The sequence below is a fragment of the Phoca vitulina genome, unplaced genomic scaffold (assembly GCF_004348235.1).
Source record: "Phoca vitulina isolate PV1807 unplaced genomic scaffold, GSC_HSeal_1.0 scaffold1, whole genome shotgun sequence".
In the NCBI taxonomy this organism is placed as follows: domain Eukaryota; kingdom Metazoa; phylum Chordata; class Mammalia; order Carnivora; family Phocidae; genus Phoca; species Phoca vitulina.
The window spans coordinates 63,560,140-63,586,884 of record NW_022589704.1 but is presented as its reverse complement, the minus strand read 5'-3'; the positions used below and the strand labels follow the sequence as shown (position 1 = coordinate 63,586,884).

The 26,745-nt window shown below is 36.1% G+C and overlaps 1 protein-coding gene across 6 annotated transcripts in view; it reads left to right on the top strand.

The window, feature by feature from the left end:
- B3GALT1 (beta-1,3-galactosyltransferase 1) overlaps positions 1-26,745 on the top strand; it is a 509,322-nt gene that overhangs the window by 139,409 nt on the left and 343,168 nt on the right. Inside the window, exon 1 of one of the 6 annotated variants that reach the window (XM_032408785.1) lies at positions 12,020-12,350. The exons of the other annotated variants lie outside the window; for them this stretch is intronic. The gene's annotated coding sequence lies outside the window, so the exon portion shown is untranslated. Of the gene's footprint in view, positions 1-12,019; positions 12,351-26,745 lie in introns of those variants that run through there. 6 annotated transcript variants of the gene reach the window in all.

Below are 26,745 nucleotides of genomic sequence, written 5' to 3'. Positions count from 1 at the left end.
CTTTTTGTGAGGGGGTAAACTTTTACTACCATTAAACTCAATGGAAGTTTTAACAGCATAGCATTTTGAAAACATATAAAAGGAAAGAGGTAATAATCAGAATTTCTTTTGAAGTTCTGTCAGACTAACTGAATTTTCCTCTCTGTCAGAATGATAGGACTGATATATCAGTTGAAGTAACAGCTGTAATTTACCTTGACTTTAAATGAGCTTCAGCTTCTACTTGTTTGGCATACAAATCACAGATTTTTAAAAAGTAGTCTAGACTAGAATCTTACATGGTTAGAGTTTTACTTATCCACACCAGATACTTATCCAAAATTATCTAAGATTTTTGTATCTATGTGATATATTTGTATATTCTTGACACACAACTGCAGATGAACCACAGCTATCAGATAAATAGAAGGAATATTATGTGTGTGTGTGTGTGTGTGTGTAAATCACAAAGCCAAGAATCTGCCAGTAGAATGTTAGCTTGGCATGGGATATCAGTCCTGACTCTCTGGAGAAGCCATAACATATGGCAATATAGCCCAGAATGGATAGTGTATTAATCAGGTTTCTCCAGAGAAGAGAACCAATAGTATACACATATGATGGAGTGATAGCATTGTTATTTTGCTCCCCTATCTTTTTTTAAGATTTGTTTATTTGAGAGAGGGAGAACACATGAGTAAGGGAAGAATCCTCAGGCAGACTCCCTGCTGAGCACAGAGCCCAATGTGGGGCTCAATCACAGGACCTGAGATCATGTCCTTAGCTGAAGTCAAGAGTCCACTGCTCAACCGACTGAGCCACCCAGGCACCCCATTTTGCTCCCCTATCTTGAGGCCCATCAAAATCAACAAAATCAAAATATATGGCTCATCAGAGAGTGGAGGTGAAGTCTGAATGTGGCCCAGAAAGTGGCGGACATTCTATATATATATGTTACATTGGTTGTTTTTAGCATAGTAAAGATATATATATATATCTTAAGGAATTGGCTCATTTGATGATTATGGAGGCTAAAAAGTCCCTTGATCTACTGTCTTCAAGCAGAAGATCCAGGAAAGTCAGTGTGGTGGTTCAGTCCCTGTCTGAAGACCTGAGAAGCAGGAGAGAAGATGCCATAAGTCCCAGTCAGAGGGCAGAAGACTGATGGCACAGCTCAAGCAGTCAGGCTGAGAAAGTGAATTCTCCCTTTCTCTTCCTTTTTTTTCTATTCAAGTTCTCAGTGGATTGAATGATGCCCACCTATATCAGGGAGGGCAATCTGCTTTACTCAGTCCAGATTCAGATGCTAATCTCATCTGGAAGTACTCTCACAGACACACCCAGAAATATGTTTAGCAAAATATCTGGGCGCTGCCTGACCCAGTCAAGGTGACACATAAAATGAGCCGTCACAGATAGCCATTTCCATCCCAACCCTCCCCAGTGTCCTTCCATTACCTGCTAAGCCCTGGAAGACCTAAAATCAACATCATCATTTCAAAAAGAAAAGAAAAAAAAAAACCCAAAAACAAACAAGAGAAAAAGGAATCTAGGGAGCTATATGGAAGGAAAAACACTTTAAAAGTTCAGAAACCAATTTCTCAAATATAATTGACACAGCAGAGAGATGTGGTTCGGACTTAACGCCTCATGTAAATATCATCTGCTTATTTAAGTGTCAACCTTGTTCTCCTGGAAAACTGAATATGCTAAGAGAGGAAAGCAATGTTAGAAATAATAACCTCTTTCAATAGGATTCTATAGTAATAAAAAAAAGTCCCATCTGTTAATCTCATTTGCTACTCAGAGCATCCCTCTGAAGTGAGATGGCAGTTGGTACTGTAGTAGGCTTTTGTATGAGAAAATCAGGGTTAATAAATATTAGTTTTTACTGTGCTAAAAACAATCAATTTAACATACATATGTTGAATGCCTGATACTTTCTAGGCAGTGTTCAGGCCTCACTCACCCCTGAAATCCAGAGGAACATACAAGAGCCTGCAGGTTGTGCATTCCTATACCTAAAACCAAATAAAGCACAGTAATAAGGCTGGGGAACTCTCCCCTTGGAGAACATGTTCCAAAATACCAATACTTTACTTCAACTTATTAATTCCATTTGTAAAAATTTTATATCTAAGTTCAACATTTGCAAATCAAAATTTATTTTGATCAAAACCCACATGGGTTTCCATGTATGGGACATTCCATAGTTTTTCTATGCCCTATGTTTCCCCCAGATTAAGAACATCTAAAAAAATATGCTCACACATTGGACCTTTCAGAATGATGACACTCACTTTTAGGGAAAATTCTAACTGAATCACGGTTAGCTTTCAGCGTTTTCCCAGATTTAAATGCAAGTTTCACGAGATTTATAAAAATATACATATTATCATTTGGAAGATAATGCAAGTTCCTTATTTTATTTTATTTATATAAAATATATGTATTTGTTGATTTTGGTGGGTTTTAAGATAGAGCAAAATAAAAATGCCTTTGCTCCATCATCTTAAAGCAGAATTTAGTCCTTTATTCTTAATGGATCACTGTAAATAGTATAATGTTAATAAATATCTATAGAATCATAGAATGATTCTTAAATCATTCCCTTAAAACTGTGATACAACAACACATATATGATCACCTGATTTATGGCAAAGGGACCATATAGTATAGTGGAAAAAACCTGATCTTTTCAATAAATTGTCAATTAGATATAAGAGAAATTAATCTGACCCCTAGCTCATGCCATATATATAAATGAACCGCAGATAATTTCAGATCTATATCTGGTAAGTAAAATATAGAACTTGCAGAAGAAAATATAACAAAAATTTTCCTGACTTTGGACTAAGCAAGTATTTCTTAAATTGGAAACAAAGAGCACTAATAATTAAAGAATAAAAAAAGATAAACAGGACCATATTAAGATGGTTCATCAAAATACACCACAAAGAAAGTGAAAAGGCAAGGTCCAGACTGGGAGAAGACTATTTATTTGGGCTGTGGGCTATAGTTTGCTAATCCCTGGTCTAAAAAACGGAAGCCAATGAAAGAGAAGGCTAAGAGACAAAAGCATTTTGTCAAAGAAAGATGTTTCCATACTAAACCATTGGAAGACAGTCAGACTGCAGGACTGACTCATCAAATACAAGCCCATTAGGTATCTCAATGGAAAACAAAACTGAAAATTTCCAGTTACCGATTTTATGTCCAGTCTGTTTATGGTGGGCAAGTAGCATTTTTCCCCCTCAAAGGAATATCGTATCTGCAAAGAACAGGACATATCTTAAGAAAAATCAACATTGCAAAATTCAGGGTTAAGTTGTTTTGTTAGAGTATAAAATACTTAAGTTTTCATTTATTTAAGGGACTTCAGTTATTCAGGTGACTTTGTTTGGAATGCAAAATGCAGATTCTTGATTGGAATGTGATGTGCACACTTTTCCTTAATGGCAGCAAGACAAAATGTCAATTTTGCATCCACTTATGAAGGGCCCCATAGCAATATGTCAGTTCATAGAGATTATTATAAAAGGCATAATGGTTTTAGGTATATTTTTAGGGATTTTTAAATACTTAGCTTCATCAAGTATATAGGTGTATTAGTTAAGATGTTTTCACTATAAAGAAAAGAAAATTCAATTCAGACCAGTTTAAACAATATTGAGAGTTCTGTAGAGGTCACTATTAACAGAATAAATTCAGAGGTGGTTCGGGAAGCCAGTTCATTTCTCTGTTTTTCTGTGGCTCTGCCTTCTCTGTGTGTTGGTTTCATCATCAGTATCTTTACAAGATGGCTACTCTACTCCTTGTTTCACATTTATAACTAGATCAAAGGCAGAGAGAGTGACTTTCAAAATTGGGTCCATAATTGAAGTTGCTATCCCAGGAGCCATCCTCAATCCTGCTCTTATATGTCTTTGGTCTGAAATCAATTATTCACCTATTTCTTGAGCAAATCCTTGTTATAAGGGGAATGGCCCTGGTGTAAGCTTCTCATCCCGAATGAATCACTGGGCAAGTAGACTCTGGTTACCCTGAGTATCTTGTCCAGTGCTTCTCAAAGTGTGAGCTCTGAACGAGCAATGTCAGTAGCACCAGAGAATTTATTAGAAATATGATTTCCAGGGCCTCATTCTAGATCAACTGAATTAGAAGCTCTGAGGATGTGCCCCAGCAATCTGGATTCTGTTGATCCCTCCAGGAGACTCTATGCACACTAAAACTTGAGAACCACTGTTTTTGACTAATCAGAATCTATATCTAGAGCTGGAGTCAAACCATCAAATTACACAGCTACTAATTAATTGGAGAAATGTGAAATGTATAATAGATATAGCATAAAGTCAGTCACACACAAAGCATATAAAGTATATCTATTTGATAGGGAAAATTTTTCAAAAGCTGTAAATTATTAAAGTTGTAAAATGTCATATCTTGGAGTATATATGTATTTTTAAAGGTTTATTTATTTGGGAGAGAGAGAGAGAGCATGAGTGTGGGAAGGGACAGAAGGAGAGAATCTTCAAGCAGACTCCCCTTTGAGCCCAGTGCCCATAATGGGGCTCAATTCCATGACCATGAGATTATGACTTGAGCCAAAACCAAGAGTCTGGTGCTCAACGGACTGAGCCACTCTTGGAGTGTATTTTAAACAAGATAAATTTTTATCTCGTTTATTTTGTTTGGTTTCTTTTTCATATTTTGAATTGTGATCCTTTTAGGTGATTATAGAAGTTACTTTATTTAATCATGACCAGTTTTTTTTAAAAAAATATATTAGATTTATTTATTTATTTATTTATTTATTTATTTATTTATTTATCTATTGGGGGGGATGAGGGGCAGAGGAAGAGGGAGAGAGAGAATCTTAAGCAGTGTCCCAATGTGGGGCTCCATCTCACGACCCTAAGATCATGACCTGAGTTGAAATCAAGAGTTGGGCACTTAACTGACTGAGCCACCCAGGTGCCCCTTTTAATGTATTAGAGTTAATAGAATAAAATAGTAGAAAATAGAGTGCAGCAATTTGAAATTTTGTATATCTGCATGTATAAATATGTATATGCTACTAGGTTATAATATAAGATATTTAACAACTGACTGGGGGCAAATTGCTGTAGCTTACAGTTTGTCAGTTTGCATAGTGTAAATATTATACGTCCCCCTTGCCCATAACAGATGTCGGGCTATCAGTGTGACTCCACTGAAGGTAGATTTGGACAAGATGCACAATGAACAACATTATAATGTATTTCAGTCATAAAGGTATATATAAATAGCCTCAAGAGCATATAGTAAAATGTAGTAATTAGAAATTGTTAAGTTTTGAGTATTTATTACCTTAATTTTTAATATGTATTTGATTTTAAGTTATATAATTTAATGTTTAATAATGGCTATCTTTAACAACATTCCTGAAAAGTTAATAATGAGCTCTCATGAGCTGGTAAGAGCCAGCTCAAGCACACAATTAGACTGTGCCAGAAAGTTTGAAAGCCAGTGGTTTAAGCCATTCCGCATGCTTTTGCTGACTCAAAATGTTGAGAGAAAATGGCAAATGTAATAAGCTATTTCAAAACTTTTATCCTTTCTCTCGGCTACCTAAACTTCTCTATTAAAAGAAGAAAATCTGATTTCCATCCACTCTTCTTTTCCATAATCACATTATTTTCCCCCTAAAAATTGGCAACTATATCCATCTTCAAACTAATATACCTGATGAATTGGATTTGGGCACTGAAAGGAAAAGAGGAGTTGAAAACCATCTCATATCCAAAGACTGGTGTAATTTTGTGTCATTAACTTCAATGTGGAGACAGGAATAATAATAATTTAAATTCAATTGGCTAGATCATGTTCACCATTCTAAGGATTCCTTCAAAATAAGATTTTCTCTTAGTAATCTTTAGCTCATGATGATATATTATGTAAAATAAACAAATACTAATTAAATCCATTCTGCCTACATATTGTTTCTAGTATTTCATGTAAAGATTATCAGAGGAAGTACCTTATTCAGGGAACAAAATTTCAAATGTAACAATAGAATAATTGCCATATAAATTTTTTCTGTAGCACTTTTCCTCGGAGTTTTTTTGAGCATGTTAATAATAAAATGAGTGCAAATTTATTTGTGAATGAAATTTAATTTCCACTTAAGCTGCTGGAAAACATCATAATCCTTTCCCTCAAGGCACAACTTAAGTCCTATCTTCTTTGCAAAATCATTCCTAAAGACTTGCCCCAGTTTATTTACTTTTTCTTTGATATCTACTATACATATTTTCTTTCTGGCAAAAATTGGAAAGCCATTGTTCTCTCAATACCATCTTACTTTCATTAAATTTTAAGATCCATGAGAACAGAATCTTTTACTTTATTTTTATCCTGTGTAACCTCTACCAGCATGAGGAACATAGTAGTATTCAAAGCCTTTTAAAGTCTATTAGAAAGAAGTGTAAGGTTCTGCACATGGGTCTAGACAGTCAGCTCCCACTAATAATATAAATAATATATTAGTATCATTACTTAGTGTTTAATAATACTAGCGCTGTTCCACGTATTTTACATGGATTATTCATGTAATTCTTACCACAAACTTTAGGTAGTAGAAAGAAAATTATCCCGTGATCATATAGTTTAAGGACTAGCATCCAGGAAGTTTGGGTCTAAAATCTGCACCCACAGTCATTTACTCTACCATCTTAGATATAGAAATGATTAAGCAGTAGCAGCAGGTTTCAAAAATCTGCCAACAAAAATTTCAACACTGATGGACTTCAGTGCTTTTAAGATTATATAAAAATGGAATTTAGAGTTTTGGAAGTTCTCTAAGTGTAACCCAGTAAATGATATGAGAATGGCAAGTGTGAGACCAAATACATGAGTAGGTATGAGAATAAAATACGTTTGATTTCAGCTCCTTAGAAAGTAAAAACCAATAGATTTATGGTCATTCATTGAAAATTTACTATGAAGACAGGAAGCACTTGTAAGATTGGACATGACATTTTAGAACTACAGTTCATGTCTTTGGTGGAGCCTAACCCAGAGGACCTGAGCAAGAGCTAAGATAAGCTGAGCTTTGTGTTGGGCCATCCTTTCAAGGCTCTGCCTTACTCAGGTCTGAGAAACTTAATTATCTTTAATCTTTAATATAATTTCTAAGAGGGCGCCTGGGTGGCTCAGTCGTTAAGCGTCTGCCTTCGGCTCAGGTCATGATCCCAGGGTCCTGGGATCAAGTCCCACATCGGGCTCCCTGCTCAGGGGGTGAGCCTGCTTCTCCCTCTCCCACTCCCCCTGCTTGTGTTCCTGCTCTCGCTATCTCTGTCTCTGTCAAATAAATAAATAAAAGCTTTTAAAAATATATATGTATATATATATAATTTCTAAGAAAAACTGAAAGAGGCTTTCTGAAACATAGTTAAATGATTTATATGAGGAATTCAATACTAGAAACCAAGAGAGTCCTGTGTGATTTTTTTAAAGGATATCTTTTTATTTAAAATAATGATTTGAAAATCCCAAAGGATCAGGGTGATAATCATATAATGCACTATTGTACTGCTTCAGCTATTTCTTAAAGAAGATAACCTGAAAATAAAGACAATACAAATGCAAGTTCTTGGCCTCAATGAAGTCATCATTTTTTTAAAAAAATTTATTTATTTATTTGAGAGAGAGAGAGAGTGGGGGTGGAGGGGCACAGAGAGAGGGAGAGAGAGTCTTAAGGAGACTCTGCACTGAGCACAGAGCCCATCGCGGGACTTGATCTCACAACCTGGAGATCACAACCTGAGCCAAAACCAAGGGTTGGATGTTTAACCGACTGTGCCACTCAGGTGCCCCATTATTTTTCTTTATATTATTTAGAATAATTATTTAGAATCATTTTCCCCTTGTAAGAAGTTAAAATTTTCATTTCCTGCCACAAATTTTATTGGGTCATCTGAAAGTTCTATGACATCCCAAATAAGAAGACAAATATAATCTAACCTCTTTCTGAGAAAAAAAGTTTTTTTGAGTGCTAATAGTGTCCAGTCCTTATCCATTTAGCAGAATCAGAACTCATCCAATATAGAGTAAGGCAACACAAGATAGTGCCTGTGAGCAGTTGGGGCTGGAGTCAGGTAATCTTAGATTAGAAACTCAGCTTTTCTGATTATTAGTTGAGTGGCCTTCAGCTACCTAATTTTTCCTAAGCCCTACTTTCCAATCTCTGACATGGATATGAATGGAAATATTGATGCAGGGTATCATTGCAGGAAATAGATGATCTAATAGACATGAGGTGCCAAGTGAAATAAATGGAAGTGACAGTGGTATAATGTAAAGTCAATGTTCTGCTTTTCATTCATGTATTATTCACAGCATAAGTGATCACAAGAACATTTTTCAAATTTGAATTGGCATGGTGGTCATTTTGCTCAATTCTTTATGTGTTGACATCAATAAGATACTATTTTAAAGTATTCAAATAGTTTTTCAAAGGGAGGGGCTTTTAAGCATAGATAGACACCTTGTATTTTCCAGACTACATATTCCCACAGTTATTTAGGAGGTACCTACTAACTATTCTATTTTAGTCCTTTGTATGAACTTAAGATTTTCTTTCTATCCTGGAATGTTAAGAGAAAAGAATTTAAGAAACATTTAAGTATTAAGAAAGAGGAAAGTATTTAAGAGAAGAAATAAGTCCATTGAACTTTGTGTGTGTTTTTAATGTGGCATAAAGTGTTCATAACAAGATCGAAGATCTGTCTATTCAAATGTACTTCAAAAAGAACTGTGAAAAACAAATATACGTTATTTTTAATTACCTAAAACATTGCCTAATAATTGAGATTAAAGTGTGAAACAGAATAGCAGCAAGGGATTAAACAATAACTTCATATCACCTAAAGGGAAAGTGGACAATTTAGTGAAGATATAACTGGATATCCCCCCCGCCCCCTTCACTGAGGTTCTTTCTTTCCATCTCCAAGGGCCTTTCTCACAATGACCTTTGTGAAAAAAAAAGCTCAGTGAGATTGCCTGCAGAAATCATCACTGCTTCTAAAGTCAGTCATAGGTTTTGCTTCAAGTCAAGAAAACACGTTGCTCTCAATCACACCTCAGCGTGCGATCTTCAGAAAGCCTCACCTTCCTATAAATGCAACCCCATCTCTTTTTTTTTTTAAAGATTTTATTTATTTATTCATGAGAGACAGAGAGAGAGACAGAGGCAGAGGGAGAAGCAGGCTCCCCGCGGAGCAGGGAGCCCGATGCGGGACTCGATCCCAGAACTCTGGGATCATGACCTGAGCCGAAGGCAGATGCTTAACCGACTGAGCCACCCAGGCGTCCCAATGCAACCCCATCTCTTATAGTCAGACTGAAATACAGACAGTCCCCAACTTCATATGGTTTGACTTACAATTTTTTGACATTATGATAGTGCAAAAATAATATACATTCCATAGAAACTGTATTTTGAATTTTGATCTTTTCCCAGGCTAGCGATATGCATTTTGACTTATGACATTTTCGCTTTACAAAGGGTTTATCAGGATGCAACCCCATTGTAAGTCAAGGAAGATTTGTATTTCAATGAATTCCTCAAAGGAAATGTTACTTATGGCTCTAGTTTCATTGATGTGTTCAAGGAACTGTGGGGTTTTTGTTGTTTTGTTTTGTTTTTAAGAAAAGAAATAGGATGCTAAGATATCAAAAAAGGAAACAATAAATTTTGTTTCCTTTTGTCACATCTATAATCACATATAGATATATGCAGCATATATTAAAATATGCATGTTATTTATAAATATCTTAAGTAGGATGGTTTTTAAAAATTTTTTTTAAATTATTAACTTGGTCTCAGGTATGTATCTTATTTGTATAATTATTAACTACTATCATGTTTCTTTATATTAAAAAAACGATACCACTGTGCTGTGGCAATAGGTCTTTGGGTGGATGCAAATTCATCTACAGTTCCCTTTAGTCAATCTAATGACCAATAGGGATAGGAAATAATCACATTCTGTAGATGAAAAGGCAGAATTGAAGGGAAGGGAGGCATGCTTAGCAAGGAAAGGAGTAAAGCCCTCTGACCCACTCAAGGCCTCATTAATATTGTGTATCTTTATCTGAGCTACTCTACAACTATGCTTTATTCTCCTGGGAAAAAAATAAAAAGAAAAGTACAGAAACTCAGGTATTCTCTTGGCTTACTAGTTAATATAGGGCCTCTCCCAGACATTGCATTTGATAACTTATAGTCCTTGGCAACCATGTTGAGCTATAATATTACCTAGCAGAGCAAATAGTAAAGAACAAAAATGTCACATTAAGATTCTCAGAAGACTGCTTTATTTCTTTGTTATTATTCCCGCATGTTCATAAACCCTATATTATAAGCTGATGGCTGGTGAGTCTTTGTTTTGTCCTGTCAGCCAGAGTTTTGACATGATGACGTATGACTGGCAGTGTTGTGTTCTTGTAAAGGATGGGGGCAGAAGGCCATTCCAAGATAAAGATAATGAGGAGATTAATAAATTGGCTTTTAACTCAAAATGCCATTTTGTGTAGCATTTGTACTTTGTCAAAATTATTTTTTTTCCACAACTAGAAAAAAAACAAACACACATTGTGTGTTCAGCACACATTGTATAAACTTGATACAATAAACAATCTAGAATATATAGTATGATGTATCCATTAGTTCAACAAATATATATTAAGTGTCTAGTTTGTGCTAGACACTGTTTATGGCATTGGGGTAAACAAAACACCTACTTCATGCATTTATAAATCCAGTGGAGGAAAATAGACATTTAATAAACATCTAAACAAATATACATATACTATGTTAATTGGTGATAAGTGCTTGGAAGATATATAAAATATTAGTAAAGGGGTAGAGAGGGACAGGTAGTGATAATATTTCTTGTTCAGTGGAGGATCCAAGGGCCATGAAATTGTGGAAGAGCATAGCTTTCTGGAATGATGCCTATCTGGGAAAATTCTGTGGACTACGGATTTTCACAAGTTGAAGGACGATAATGTTATAGAAAAAGATTTTAAAAGGGGCGCCTGGGTGGCTCAGTCGTTAAGCGTCTGCCTTCGGCTCAAGTCATGATCCCAGAGTCCTGGGATCGAGCCCCGCATCGGGCTCCCTGCTCTGCGGGAAGCCTGCTTCTCCCTCTCCCACTCCCCTGCTTGTGTTCCCTCTCTCGCTGTGTCTCTCTCTGTCAAATAAATAAAAAAAATCTTTAAAAAAAAAAAAAAAAAAAGATTTTAAGGAATTAAGCCTATGATAAATAATTTTCAATATAAATTGCTTTTGAGTGTAGACTCTAAGATGGTTTTATAATCAAATCTAATCAAAATCTGACAGGGACATTACAAGAAAAGATATTTACAAACTATTCTTTCTTATAAATATAAAAACTCTTACCCCAAAATATTAGCAAACCAAATTCCATAATATATAAAAAGGATAATGCAAATGATCAAGTTGGGTTTATTCCAATGATGCAAGATTTTTAAATTAAATCAATATAACTTACCACATTTACAAAATAAAAAAGAAGCAAAATGTTCATCTCAATAAATACAGAAAAGGAATTTGATAAAAATCATTTCTTCATAATTAAAAAAATAAAACTGTTAAACTAGTAATGAGATTTTCCCAGTCTGACAAAGTATTTCCAATATTATATTTAGTGATTAGATGCTTAACATTTACCACATAAGATCAGGAACAAGACAAAGATAGCACTCTAAACACTTCTGTCCAATATTGTACTACAGAAACTGTCCAGTGAATGAAGTGTAAAGAAATGAATGTGAAGAGATTTGAAAATGGTTATATATGAAAATAGGACAAAAGATTCTACAGAAAAATTATTTGATTAGTAAGTGAATTTAGCAAGATCTCTGGACCTAAAGCCAATATTTTTTTAAAAAATGTGTTTCTATTTAACACTGGTGGATTTGAAAAAAACAATCACCAAATATATATATTTTGACATATTTATCAAAAGACATATGACATGTTCAAAAATTTTGTTATGAGTTGAATTATATCTCATAAAAAAGAAATGTTAACTCCTAACCCCAATACCTCAGAATGTGACTTTATTTGGAAATAGGGTCTTTGCACAGGTAATCAAGTTAAAGTGAGGTCAGTATGGTGGGCTCAATCCAATATGACTGTCTGGTGTTCTTATAAAAAGGGGAAATTTGGACACAGAGGCAGACATGCACAGGAGGAAGACAATGTGAATACACACAAAAAGACAGCCATGTGACCTGAGTGAAGCATCTACAAGCCAGGGAACACCAAAGATTGCCCACAAACCACCAGAAGCTAGGAAGAGGTAAGGAAGGATTCCCTTACAGGTTTCAGAGAGCATGGCCCTACTGATGGCCTGCAAAACTGTGTGATAATAAATTTCTGTTTACCCCACCCAGTTTGGGACACTTTGTTACAGTAGCCCTAGGAAACATACATTCATATCAATATTATTTGTTACATCTAAATTTTTTGGAAATGACCCAAATATCCATTAATAGGAGCATGATTTTTTTTTTTAATGTGATATGTTAACATATTGGAATAGATGTATTCATGCATTGAAATAGGAATAAAAATGAAGAGATAGATGTTAGATATGATAAATCCATACATAGAGTAAAAGAACATTTAAACTAATCACTGGTGTAAGAAGTCAGAATAATGATTACATGTTTGGAAGAAAAAATAAGGGGTGATATGAAGAGATCCAATTCTCTTAGATGTAGAGTGAGTGTGGTGCTGCTATTCCTGAAATAGCCTGAAACACTCCTTCTACAACTAAGAGAACTGTAGAGGCCAAATCTGAAAGACAAGCTACTTAGAGGTATCTGAGAAGCAGCATGGTAACATTGTTAAAATTGTAGACTCAGGAGACGGCCTACCAAAGTGTAAAAGCCCAAATCTACCACTTGCTAGCCAGTAACTTTGGGTAACTGACTTTTCTGTGCTTCCGTTTCTCATCTGTGAAATAAGGATAATATTATCTCTCTTAGGGGATTGCTTTGAGGATTATATAAGTTAATGCTTCTAAAATATTTTAATAGTTCCTGAATATTTAATATGTATTTATTTCGTATATATTTATTAAATAAATATTAATAGTATTTATATTTAATATATATTTGTTATATATTTATTGCATATTTAGTATGTATTTATTAAATAAATAATATCTTGGGGGGAAAAAACAAAATTTGAACTATGGAAATTTGAGAATTCATGTTTAGAATTAAAATGGTTTTCTCCTTTCGTACTCAGTCTGTTTAAACCAATACATATACATACTTAAGCATTAAGCAATACATGTGAACAAATGTGTCCATGATAAGAACACATTCTAAATCTTAATGAAATGCATCTTCAGTCACTATAGATACTTGTAATCATGGTAAAATAAAATAGTTGAAAATATTATCTATAAGAGAATTTGATAACACACTGTCAAACTGTAGTTGTCTTTCTAGAAACATCAAACTAGACTGGAAAGCAATTCTAATTATCATTCATATTTTTAGATATCAACACATGATTTTAATTAATATGTATGATCATTAAAAATTCATACCATGTAAGAAAAACTATTGTTAACATTAAAAAGTGACTAGCCTTTGATATCTCCAAAATCTATGCAAATTGTCAAGTATTCTCTCTTTCCTTATTAATAGCAAATTATATAAAATTATTCCTGTGAGATTTGCAACAAAAGATTGTCTTTGTTGTGTTGGTGCTCAAGAATTAAATTGTTATTTTTTTCTGAACACTCATTTTGTCCACTTTCAAAAATAAACTCCCATCACAGTAGCTTTCCTCTGAACCATAATCCTGATGTATATTCATGAGTTTCAGAATGAAGGGCTCAGCAGTACATCTAACTTCAAACCCAGTGTCTCTCTATTTGACTCCTGCTCTATCCCAAAGGGAATTTATTTGATACCATTAGTTTCATAATACCAGGAAGGTCCACTAAGTTCACTGATGTAGTCATTCCTGAGAATGGACCCACTGATCATTTTCTTCTGTCATATCAATCTAAGAAATAATGAAAATTGGTAAACTCATTTTTCTGGGTTCTAACAATTAAATATTAAGTAGAAATAGTCTGAATATGTTCTATCTTCCTTTTCTTTTATTGAGAAATAGATTTTAGTCTTAGCATCCTCATTTTAAATTGTAAATAATATGTAGGTATATTTGTAATCCAGTGCAATTTATTAGAATGTTGTGAAGATTTGGATTTTAAATAATACTTAATAGGATATTAAGTATTAAGTTATTAAGTATTCCATTTTCTTTCTTTTTTTTTTAATGCTGGCATCTAAATCGCAGTTGGAAACAGAAGGAGCTGGAGAGGGATTGTAACTCACTTTATGAGTTGAGGTTGTCCTCCCCTGCACAATGTCTACAGTCCACTCCTACACTACTGAATACACAGTATCAGCCCATGTAGAAGTCTTTACCATATTGCATAAGATTATATTCACCTGTCTTTGGGTTTTACTTTGTGAGATATAGTAGTCCAGTTTCTAGGAGCTTATTTCTATTTAGAGAACGTTGAAAAGCATTGAGGAAATGTACAATTAAAAATAAAATACATACCTACTTTTCCATATAGCTTGATCAACTTCATTTAGCTATTGTAAGGGAGCATTCAGAGCCTCTGTCCTAAGGATTCATTATTCTACATAGAAAACAGGCTTTGTGGCTTTTGGCGGCTTGATATTTTGTTATCCTTTATATAGGTAGGACAGAGCAGGCTGATTGAAGAGATTCATTATAATGTAGTTTCAGTTCCTTGATCCTGCTAAAAATAGATAAGCAGAATGTTGGGTAAACACAATGAAGAGACCCTTTCTTGTTTAGGTTTCCTTCCTGAAAAAGCCTGTGGGAACTGTTATTTCTGAACAGGACCTGCTAATTAATTAGTACATATTAAATATCTGTGCATTTTGGAAGTAAAAATCGACACTTGGTTCATTTATGCCACATAAATAGAACTAAGACTTGGTGGGAAGACATATCCCTATATACAAATTATTCTTTCATAGATGGAATAGTTTTATCCCTTCAAAGTTAGCTGAGAAAGAAAAAAATCAATATATCAAACCTCGTCTTCTAAATTACTCCCATTGAAAATGGAAGATGGGTTTTGGAGTTGAAGATTCAAGAGAGCAGATGTAGAAACTGAGATTTTGGCAGCCCTGTCAGAAACTAATGAGCTTTGGGGAAACCCAGCTGATACAGAGTTTGGATAGATTACTGTCAAAACTACAGGGTGTCACCTACAGTGAAATGGTTTCAAGGTGTCACGTGGAAACTGACCACAGGTAGTCTTTCCAAATCACTTACAGAATTATTCAGTACTACAAAAGACTTTCCAGTGTAGTATTACTCAGTGTATTTAGAATTAATGTTGCTATTAATATATGCATACTCTTTTTGAAGCAGGAGTAAAAGTTCATAGTATTTTAAACCCTTGGTGGGTGCCTTACATGGTTCGTTAGTCACCATAAAGCTGTCAATGGTCTTTATTTAATGGTGGCTATCTAGGGCAAGCCTGTGGTGAAGATCCAGTTTGAGGGCTCTCAGAGAGAGGCCCAGAGCCTTCAGCCAGCTGTTAGAAGAGCAGAGGGATGGTATGAACCACTGTAATAGGAGAAGGTGCAAGGAGACCATGAAAGTTCAGCGTCCCTATACTCCTTGGTAGGGAACTCCTTTTTGTAATTGGTTCTCATAGTGGTTTTGGTGTTCATTTCCTTGCTATGACTGGCTATATACTAGCTACCTAATTTCAGAGTGTTTAGTGTTTCAGTGTGTGTTTCAGTATGTTTTCAGTGTATAAATATAATTAGTGCATATTTGACTCTGCTATTCCTGCACATCTGGCTGTAGATTTTATAGGATATACAAATTAGGCAATCTTTATGTGTTGATGCTGATAAGATGCTGCCATGGGACTTCCAGTCAGAATTCATACATACGCATTTTTCAGTTACTCAGTCCTGCTAATCAGTGTGTGCATTTGGGAGGGTGTGGAGTAAGAGTGGAGGTGGAAGATAATTAACGTGAGTGAACAGGAATCTCTGCCAAAGACCATTGCCCCCAAGTATATTGGACCTTTCTAACCCATCTGAGCACCCTTCCAACTCATGGGTCTAATCCAGTGTTTCCCAAAAAAGTTAATCTCGCTGTAGCCTCCACCCCTTGGGTCCAGTTGATTCAGCTTGGTGACTCACACCCTGCTGAACCTTCAGTGACTTCCCATTAAACTTTAGAATAAAGTTCAAACCTCTTATCATAGTCTGAAAGATCCTATACAGATTTACCCCTGTCTACCAAACCCTCCCTGTATTCTGGGGAACAGTCAAGTATTCTTGCTCTTTTCTGAATTTTCCAAGCACCTCTTATTTCAAAGCCTTTGCCTTCTTCCTCCCTCTGCCCACTGTTTGCTCTTCCTCACTCTAGATTTTTATAACTGAAATATAGTCTTTTTTGGTAGCATCAAAGGAAGAGAGCAGTCAAATGTTAAGTGAAACGTGAAAAATGGAAACTACCTGCAGTGATGTTAGTATTTCCATTTGTTTGGAATTCTCTGCGACAAATTGCTAAGGTCTAAATGTCCTTCCTAAATGAAGGATAGTTAAGTCATTTTCTATAATTAAGAAAACTATGTCAGGCACTTTCTGTGTTCAGAAATCTGCAGTGAGTTCCACTTAGGGCCAGAAAATCTATTTTCAGAGGTTAATTATTCACACACCCATATCTTGTAATTCATTCTTTTAGTCAATAAGCATTTATTGAATAACTAGCATATGCCAGTCACTCTAAAAGATAGCATGCCACATTTCCAGTTATCCTGTTGTAAAGAAACATGACCCAAGGAATAAACACACTGGGAATAACCTGTAAAGATATTTTACTTTCTTATAAACATTACCTGAGAATGTATTATGTGCCTATCACTGTGCTAAGCATGGAGAATATTAGAGCCCCTGATTTAAGAAGTTTTTACTCTTTGGCAGAAATAGACTTAAACATAAGTACAGTATGTTAAAGATACAGAGGTTTGAAAAAAAGAAAAAAGGAAAGAGGATTAATGAATTAATAGTGTGTGGGGGGGTAGTACGCCTGGGTGGCTCATTTGATTGAGCATCCAACTCTTGATTTCGGCTTAGGTTGTGATCTTGAGGTTGTGGGATCGAGCCCTGCATGGCACTCCAAACTCAGCACGGAGTCAACTTGAGTTTCTCTCCTTCTCCCTATGCCGTTCCCCTGGCTCGTGCTCTCTCAAATAAATAAATAAATAAATAAATAAATAAATAAATAAATAAAATCTTTAAGAAAAAAATAGAGAGGGGGCAGTGGGTCATTAGGGAGGTTTTCCTGGAGTCTCTGAGAATATTTGAATTTTGAAAAAAGAAGGAACATATATTATCAATCAACCTAGAGTGTTCCCCATTCTTCCCCTTCCACCTGGAGATAAGGGTGTTTTTAAAATTTTCTTTCCCCACACTGTTCTAGAAAGGTTCTGTCTTTGGCTGATCAGTTATTTGATTATACAAATCCAGAGAAGGAAGAAAGAAGTCCCGAGTGAACCATAAATGGATGAGAAGTTTGGAGATAATTTAGAAGGAATATGAGTAGAGGTTGCTGTTGTATGTGAGGAAAATAAACAGGAGAGAAAGGTGGAGACTTTTAGAAGTATGGCTCTTCTTTGACTATGTATCACATTTATGGGTTCAAGAAGATAACTATCCAGGAGTAATAGAGAGTAATGTAAAGAAATGGATGCTCAACCTATTATTTTAAGGTATAGGACTAAACTACATGGGACACAGAAAGGTAGGAAGACATTTACTGGGAAGACAGAGAGTGAGGATAACCAGACAGAGGAATCACAATGGAAAGGGGCACAAACACATGCTATAGCTCAGGTTCTTGAGCTGATAGTAAAAAGCTTGGTACTGAATACTGCGCAGAAGGAAAGGGAATGTAACAGAATGGAGATGTGTTCTAAGAGGCTGTGCCTATGGGATACACCACTAGAATATGGAAAATTTCGAATCAGCCAGTTGGTTCATACTTCAATACTATTTTGACTTACTGCTAGCATTAGACTGCCAAAGTGACCAGCTAATTGATCTGACTTTTCATTGACACAGTCTTACTCATTGTCTATACAGTACAGTTGCTTGTAGAGAAATGCTGACAAAATTAGATGGGATTGATCTGTCTAGGACCTTTGTAGTATCTTTCAGCATCATTGTCTGTCCTTCTCTTGTGTTTCTACTTCTGTTTCACAGGTACAGGCTAGCAAAATTGTGTTGATATAAGCATCACTTCATCTCTGTGAAACTGGTTGTATTGTTTCTGGGCTCTGTTGTCATTGTCTTTTCAGCAGAGGTGGATTTCAGGTGAAGTGAATCCAGACTAAGCTTCAGGACCTATCACTTACAGGGGCTCATTCCATATGAATCTAATTTTTAGCTTGTAATCTTGTCTTCTTTTCTTAAATAAGGATCCCAAACTTGTGTTTAAAACCTGGATCTCCTCCTGCAGTAATCTCAGCTACAAAATATGTGGCACAAGTTGAAATGGCCATCGACAGTACTTTAATCAGTTCTTGAAGCTACACTGTAGGTTCTTGTGATCACTGTTTGGTAGACTCCTAGAATTTGATGTGATTTTGACCCAGATGTTAAAATGTGAATTATTCATTATGAGGTTTGCTCTCCAAAGGAGTACATAAATGTGATTCGGAAGTGATTCTAAAAGTTTTGAATTGCCAATTCAGATATAATTACTGGATGATGGAAAATTTTATCTCCTCATAATCACAAATAAATATACATGCTATGCATTGTAAATATCACATCAGATTTTAAATACCTTCTTATTTAACAACTGTATTAATTTGCTAGGGCTGCCATAACAAAGTGAGCCACAAATTGGGTGGCTCAAACAACAGAAATTCATTGTCTCGGTTCTGGAGGCTAGAAAGCCTGAGATCAAAGTGTTGGTGGAGTTGGTTCCTTTGGAAGGTTGTGAAGAAGAATCTGGTCATGCCTCTCTTATAGCTTCTAGGGGTTGCTGGCAGTCTCTCGTTCCTTGGCTTCTGCTGCATCACCCTGATTTCTGCCTTCATCTTCACATGGTATTCTTCCTGTGTGTGTGTGTCTGTGTCCAAATTTCCCCATTTTATAAGATCACCAGTCATTTTGGACTAAAGGCCTACTTTACTTCAGTGTGATCTCATTTTTAACTAAGTACATGGACAACAACCTTATTTCCCAATAAGATTAGATTCTGAAATACTGGGAGTTAGGACTTGAACAGATGAATTCTGGGTGAACACAATTTACCCCCTAACAATTCATAATAGTAAATATATCAGAAAGAATACTGACATTTATGCAGTTGGCTCGCTTCTATTGTGGACAGTGCTTAGAATTCAAATGAGCAGCTCTAGGTATTTATCTTGAGGAGGCACAACTAGAGTCAGGACGGCTAAATGTATTGAGCATTTTTCTAATGTCAGTGGACATAGTTATAATAAGCATGTATTGTTTTTACGGTCTGGAGTTCAGAAAATATCGTATCTTGCCCATAAGGTTGTGGCCTCAAGTCACATTTCAATTCTGGGGCCTGCAACTTTACAAAAGCAACTGATGTTGAAAGATACACAACATGATCCTTCTTGTCCTATTAAACCTTGACAGCTTTTTGGGTTTTTCCTTTAAGGGGGGAATAGTACGGACAGTTCTGAAGTTCTGTGAACTGTTTTAGGGTTGTGATATCTTAATAAAATATTCTATGCAAAAATCCACTCCCTCATTGAAAAACATATATATCCCATTCAAAACAAAATTTTGAAATTCCAACTTGTATACTCTTACCGAGATAATGGCTTCCTTAATTTTTGGAGTGTTGAGCAATTTATTTCATCACCCATAATCCATATTTAATGTTAATTGATGAAGTGGAATTATGAAAAAAAGAGGAAATTAAGGAAGATGAGGCAAAGAAGAAAAAGAAAAAAGATAAAGGGAGATGACCAAATGTGAAGAAAAGAAAAAAAGAGAAAAGACATTTTTCTGAATTTTCAGAAAGCCTCTCTTAAGTAAGTATTGTGGTTCTGTAAATAATTCTGTCGCAGAAGATAAAAGGAGCAGATTGGCCAATTACTTTCAAACTGTTTGATCATATCCATGTTTTCATTAATTATTCAAGTTTTAGGACTCATCAAAGAATCCTAATGCATAACTCAAAAAGAGGAGCAAAAGCTAAGACACTGGCAAATGCTTTTTATGCTTAAGATTTCTCCCACTTATGAGCATATGTGCTTTTGAATGTTGGGCTGATTTCAACCCCATACATGGGAAGGAGGTTGACAGTTCAGCCTTTTGGAAAAAGGGAAAGAAGGACATAAATTAAAGGTGCTTAAAAAGTCATGTCAGCGAGTAGAGCTAGAGGTGCAGGATGAAATGACATCTTTGACGTTATGTGGACTACTCTGAGGTTGTCCCTGTTGTGCCCGCATCCTTGGCCTGACTTCACATTTGTTGCTGCAGGCCAAGCAATGGTTGACCATATACAAAAATGGTACCTCAGTATTTACCTGAAAAATAGTTGCAAGAACACTTTAAGGATCATAAGAAAAATGAAATGAGATGATTAGACAGAAGAAAGGAAGGATGATGCAGTGAGATCCTATAATAATATGAGAGTACGTTCCAGAGAAACATTTTTATGAAGTCTGTAATGTACTACTTTAGCTTTATCCCAATTGTAAGTTATCAGACCACTTTATGGGCACTATAATGTCACTAGAAGTGCATGTCTAACAAAATAATAGAATGCATTACCAATTCTTCTGGGTGACCACTGCAGAGAGACTATTAGACCCATTTGTCAATGTACTTTGGTGTCTAATAGTTTTAAAGAATGGATGGTTGTGAACCCTATTCAACATTTTAAAGATATTGTTTCTCCTCATACACAGTCCACTGAATCATCAGTTTTGAGTACATATATTTGTCCACCCATGCCTTTTCAGTAAGCTGATTGAAAAGTAAACGAAAAAAAAACACATTTTGAATGACAGACTAGAAAATACAGTGTGTGAATGGCATATGGAAGGTCTATTTAGTGTTTCAAACAGAATTGATATTTTTTTACATTTTGGTATTATGCAACTTGGCCCAGAGCATTAAAATAGAATATATACAAAATAGATCTTCAAATAGGAAAATCTGCTTTGCAATAAAATAGCTTAGAGGTCCGAGATAGTAAGGTTTATGCCTTTATAAAGAATTCCTTTACAATGGATGGATTTAGCAAGCTCTTTAAAAGCATAGCTTTATTTTAATTTTAAATATTTGTTTATTTATTTGAGAGAGAGAGAGAGAGAAGGAGCAGGGGGAGGGGCAGAGGGAGAGGGAGAAGCAGACTCCCCGCTGAGCAGGGAGCCTGGATGTGGAGCTGGATCCCAGAACTCGGATCATGGCTTGAGCTAAAGGCAGACATTTAACCGACTGAGCCACCCAGGCACCCCAAAAGCATAGCTTTAGATATTGTTAATAGTACTGTATTTATGCAGAGGGGTTTGCTTTACCAATTCTAACTTCAGCGTTCATTGACTGATCTCATGTTCCCAATCCTTTATAATCCTAAATACACTACCCTTCACCTTTCCAACTTTTTTAACAATTATTAAAATGGGTGAGAAAAAAAGAAAACATCCAAGGGAAAAGAGGAGAGCAAGAGGGGTTTTTCCCAAAAGAAGAGCTACTGGTTTTCTCTATGTCCTTGAATGAGTCAATTCCATCATTTGTTAAATAGGAGACTGAACCGGGTGATCCATAAGTGTCCCTGCTCCAGATTACAATGCTATGATGTTAAGTGAGAGCACTAAAATTAAAACTGTAAACAACAAATAAAAGCAAAGGGTAGTGTGGAGCCAACTTTCCAAAATTGCTTCAAATAGTCAAAAACAACTTTTTAAATTAAGATTCAGCATTGCAGTATTTCAGATTGCATACCTTTAAATCCCAGATCTGCTACTTACTAGCTCTAGGAACTTGGGCAGATCATGTAACCACCTATAAGCCAAAATTTCTTACTCTGTTAAATAAAAATAATGATATTACGATAGGGGTGAGGATTAAATAAAGTGGTATAGGCAAAAGTTTCATAGGAACTAAGTGCTCAATAATGTTAGCATTTATTATTATTATCCAGATGTGTATTGGCAATGATTAACTTATTCTTCAGTTACTTATTAAAAAACATTCATGTGTATTTTATGTCAAGCTTTATGCCAAATACTGGGCATCTAGTAGTTGCAGAACAATCTCTTTTCCTACCTCTTGATTATTATTTGATTATTAAATGTGGACTGTTATGCATTTGTAGGAAAGCATATATTTTATATGGATTAGCTTTGTTTTAAGAATATATATGACCGAGAAGGAAATGTAACAAGTCACAGATTCAAGTGTGTGAAAAAAAAAACAATTTTCATTTGTCTACTACTAAGTGTAAGTCACCCCTCTGGTCCTTTTTTTTGATTGGTAGCAGAAAATCTAATCTTGCTAGTGGAAGGTAACTTGGTCCCCTCTTGTCTCAAGCTCATTCACTTTTGGTTCAGTTCAGGATTTTCTATTACCACATTTTTCTACCCCCTACCTTCTTCCTATTGAGTTCTTACACATCGTGTTAGAATCAGGATGTCTGATCTGTGGTTACCTCTCTGTCATCTGCAGTCTTGGTTGTCATTTGACTTTTGTCCTGTAGGCATTGAAAACATGGAAGTTGTTCTGTGGGACTGTAGAGTTCTGACACTGACCACCTAGGCTCTGGCTTTTATTGATTTTGTGGTCCTCTGTGATTTAGAGCCCTCCACCTGATCCCTAGCTAGAGCTGCCCATCCTGCAAACTTTTGTTTGGCTATGGAATCCCCTCACTTCAAGCTAGAGTAACATTCTAGGCTCACCGATTCCCAACTTTTGACTCTCGTTTGTTCCTCTGTCATGGTCTTGAGAATTTCTTTTATTTCCTCCATACCTTATGAGAGCTGAAGAAAGTTTGGGTAGGATAGATGTCCACCTCAGGCCTTCTTTCTCTCTCTCTCTTTTTTAAAAGATTTATTTATTTAGAGAAAGAGAGAAAGAAAGAGTGAGAGAGAGAGCAAGCACAGGCAAGAGTGGGGAGGGGCAGAGGAAGAGAATCTTCAAACAGACTCCCTGCTGAGCACTGAGCACAGAGCCCAACATGGGGTGGGGGAGGGGGGCCTCCATCTGATCTCAGGAACCATGAGATCATGACCCATGAGATCATATGACAGGAGCCGAAACCAAGAGTCAGAGCCTTAACCCACTGAGCCACCCAGGTGCCCCAGGCCTTCTCTTTTTTTTTTTTTTAAATTTTATTTCATTATGTTATGTTAGTCATCATACAATACATCATTAGTTTTTGATGTAGTGATCCACGATTCATTGTTTTCGTATAACACCCAGTGCTCCATGCAGTATGTGCCCTCCTTAATACCCATCACCAGGCTAACCCATCCCCCCACCCCCCGCCCCTCTAAAACCCTCAGTTTGTTTCTCAGAGTCCATAGTCTCTCGTGGTTCATCTCTCCCTCCGATTCCCACCCCCTTCATTTTTCCCTTCCTTCTCCTAATGTCCTCCATGCTATTCATTATGTTCCACAAATAAGTGAAACCATATGATAATTGACTTTCTCTGCTGGACTTACTTCATTTAGCATAATCTCCTCCAATCCCATCCATGTTGATGTAAAAGTTGGGTATTCATCCTTTCTGATGGCTGAGTAATATTCCATTGTATATATGGACCACATCTTCTTTATCCATTCATCTGTTGAAGGGCATCTCAGCTCTTTCCACAGTTTGGTTATTGTGGACATTGCTGCTATGAACATTGGGGTGCATATGGCCCTTCTTTTCACTACATCTGTGTCTTTGGGGTAAATACCCAGTAGTGTAATTGCTGGGTCATAGGGTAGCTCTATTTTTAATTTTCTGAGGCTCCTCCACACTGTTTTCCCGAGTGGCTGTTCCAGCTTGTATTCCCAACAACAGAGGGTTCCCCTTTCTCCACAACCTCTCCAACATTTGTTGCTTCTTGCCTTGTCAATTTTTGCCATTCTAACTGGTGTAAGGTGGTATCTTAATGTGGTTTTGATTTGAATTTCCCTGATGGCTAATGCTGATGAACATTTTTTCATGTGTCTGTTAGCCATTTGTATGTCTTCTTTGGAGAAGTGTCTGTTCATGTCTTCTGCCCAGTTTTTGACTTGATTATTTGTTTTTTGGGTGTTGAGTTTGAGAAGTTCTTTATAGATCTTGGATACCAGCCCTTTATCTGTAGTGTCATTTGCAAATATCTTCTCCCATTCTGTGGGTTGCCTCTTTGTTTCGTTGACTGTTTCCTTTGCTGTGCAGAAGCTTTTTATCTTGATGAAGTCCCAAAAGTTTATTTTTGTTTTTGTTTCACTAGCCTTTGGAGATGTATCTTGAAAGAAGTTGCTGTGGCCGATGTCGAAGAGGTTACTGCCTATATTCTCCTCCAGGATTTTAATGGTTTCCTGTATCACATTGAGGTCTTTCATCCATTTTGAGTTTACTTTGTATATGGTGTTAGAGAATGGTCGAGTTTCATTCTTCTGCATGTGGCTGTCCAATTTTCCCAGCACCATTTATTGAAGAGACTGTCTTTTCTCCATTGCATATTTTTTCCTGCTTTGTCGAAGATTATTTGACCATAGAGTTGAGGGTCCATATCTAGGCTCTCTATTCTGTTCCATTGGCCTATATGTCTGTTTTTGTGCCAGTACCATGCTGTCTTGCTGATCACTGCTTTGTAATATAGCTTGAAATCAGGCAACGTGATGCCCCCAGCTTTGTTTTTCTTTATCAACATTTCCTTGGCGATTCGGGGTCTTTTCTGTTTCCATACAAATTTTAGGATTGTTTGTTCCAGCACTTTGAAAAATGTCATTGGAATTTTGATCAGGATGGCATTGGAGATATAGATTGCTCTGGGCAGCATAGACATTTTAATAATGTCTATTCTTCTATCCATGAGCATGGACTGTTTTTCCATCTTTTTATGTCTTCTTCAATTTCTTTCATGAGTGTTCTGTAGTTCCTAGAATATAGATGCTTTACCTCTTTGGTTAGGTTTATTCTGAGGTATCTTATGTGTTTTGGTGCTATTGTAAATGGAATCGTTTCTCTAATTTCTCTTTCTACAGATGCATTGTTAATGTATAAGAAAGCAACTGATCTCTGTGCATTGATTTTGTATCCTGCCACATTACTGAATTGCTATATGAGTTCTAGTAATTTGGGGGTGGAGCCTTTTGGGTTTTCAACATAAAGTATCATGTCGTCTGCGAAAAGAGAGAGTTTGACTTCTTCTTTGCCAATTGAATATGTTTTATTTCTTTTTGTTGTCTGATTGCTGTTGCTAGGACTTCTAGTACTATGTTGAACAATAGTGGTGAGAGTGGGCATCCCTGACGTGTTCCTGATCTTAAGGGAAAGGCTCTCAGCTTTTCCCCATTGAGGATGATATTCGCTGTGGGTTTTTCATAGATGGATTTTATGAACTTGAGGAACGTTCCCTCTATCCCTATACTCTGAAGAGTTTTAATCAGGAAAGGATGCTGTATTTTGTCAAATGCTTTTTCTGCATCAACTGAGAGGACGATATGGTTCTTCTCCCTCCTCTTATTAATGTGTTCTATCACATTGATTTATTTGTGAATGTTGAACCACCCTTGCATCCCAGGAATAAATCCCACTTGGTCATGGTGGATGATCCTTTTAATGTATTGTTGGATCCTATTAGCTAGGATTTTCTTGAGGATTTTGGAATCCATATTCATCAGGAATATCGGTCTGAAATTCTCCTTTTTGATGGGGTCTTTGCCTGGTTTGGGGAATCAAGATAATGCTGGCCTCACAGAATGAGTCTGGAAGCTTTCCTTCTGTTTCTATTTTTTGAAACAGCTTCAGTAGAATAGGTATTATTTCTTCTTTGAAGTGTTTGGTAGAATTCCCCAGGGAATCCATCAGGCCCTGGACTCTTGTTTTTTTGGGAGGTTTTTGATCACTGCTTCAATCTCGTTACTGGTTATTGGTCTATTCAGGTTGTCAATTTCTCCGCCATCTTTTCCCAACTCTTCTCTTTATCTAGATCTGCCCACCTGACATTTCTGCCTACTGCAGCCAACTAGTTCAATGAAGGGAAACCACCAAGGTTGTTTTTTTCTCAAGTTCTAGAGTAGATTTGGAGGAGTCACCAGTGCAAGAGTTACTAAATATTTGGGGGAGCTTCTGTCACTGAACTCTAGAGTTTCAATCCCAACATAGCTTCAGGGAATAGGGCCACCTATAGTTTTTTTATTCTCCTTTCCCTACCTTTTCTAGTCCAAAAAGCATTTTTATTTTTATCACCTCTCTTTTTTTTTTTACTTTTTTTTATTATGTTATGTTAATCACCATACATTACATCATTAGTTTTTGATGTAGTGGTCCATGATTCATTATTTGCGTATAACACCCAGTGCTCCATTCAGTATGTGCCCTCTTTAATACCCATCACCAGGCTAACCCATCCCCCCAACCCCCTCCCCTCTAGAACCCTCAGTTTGTTTCTCAGAGTCCATA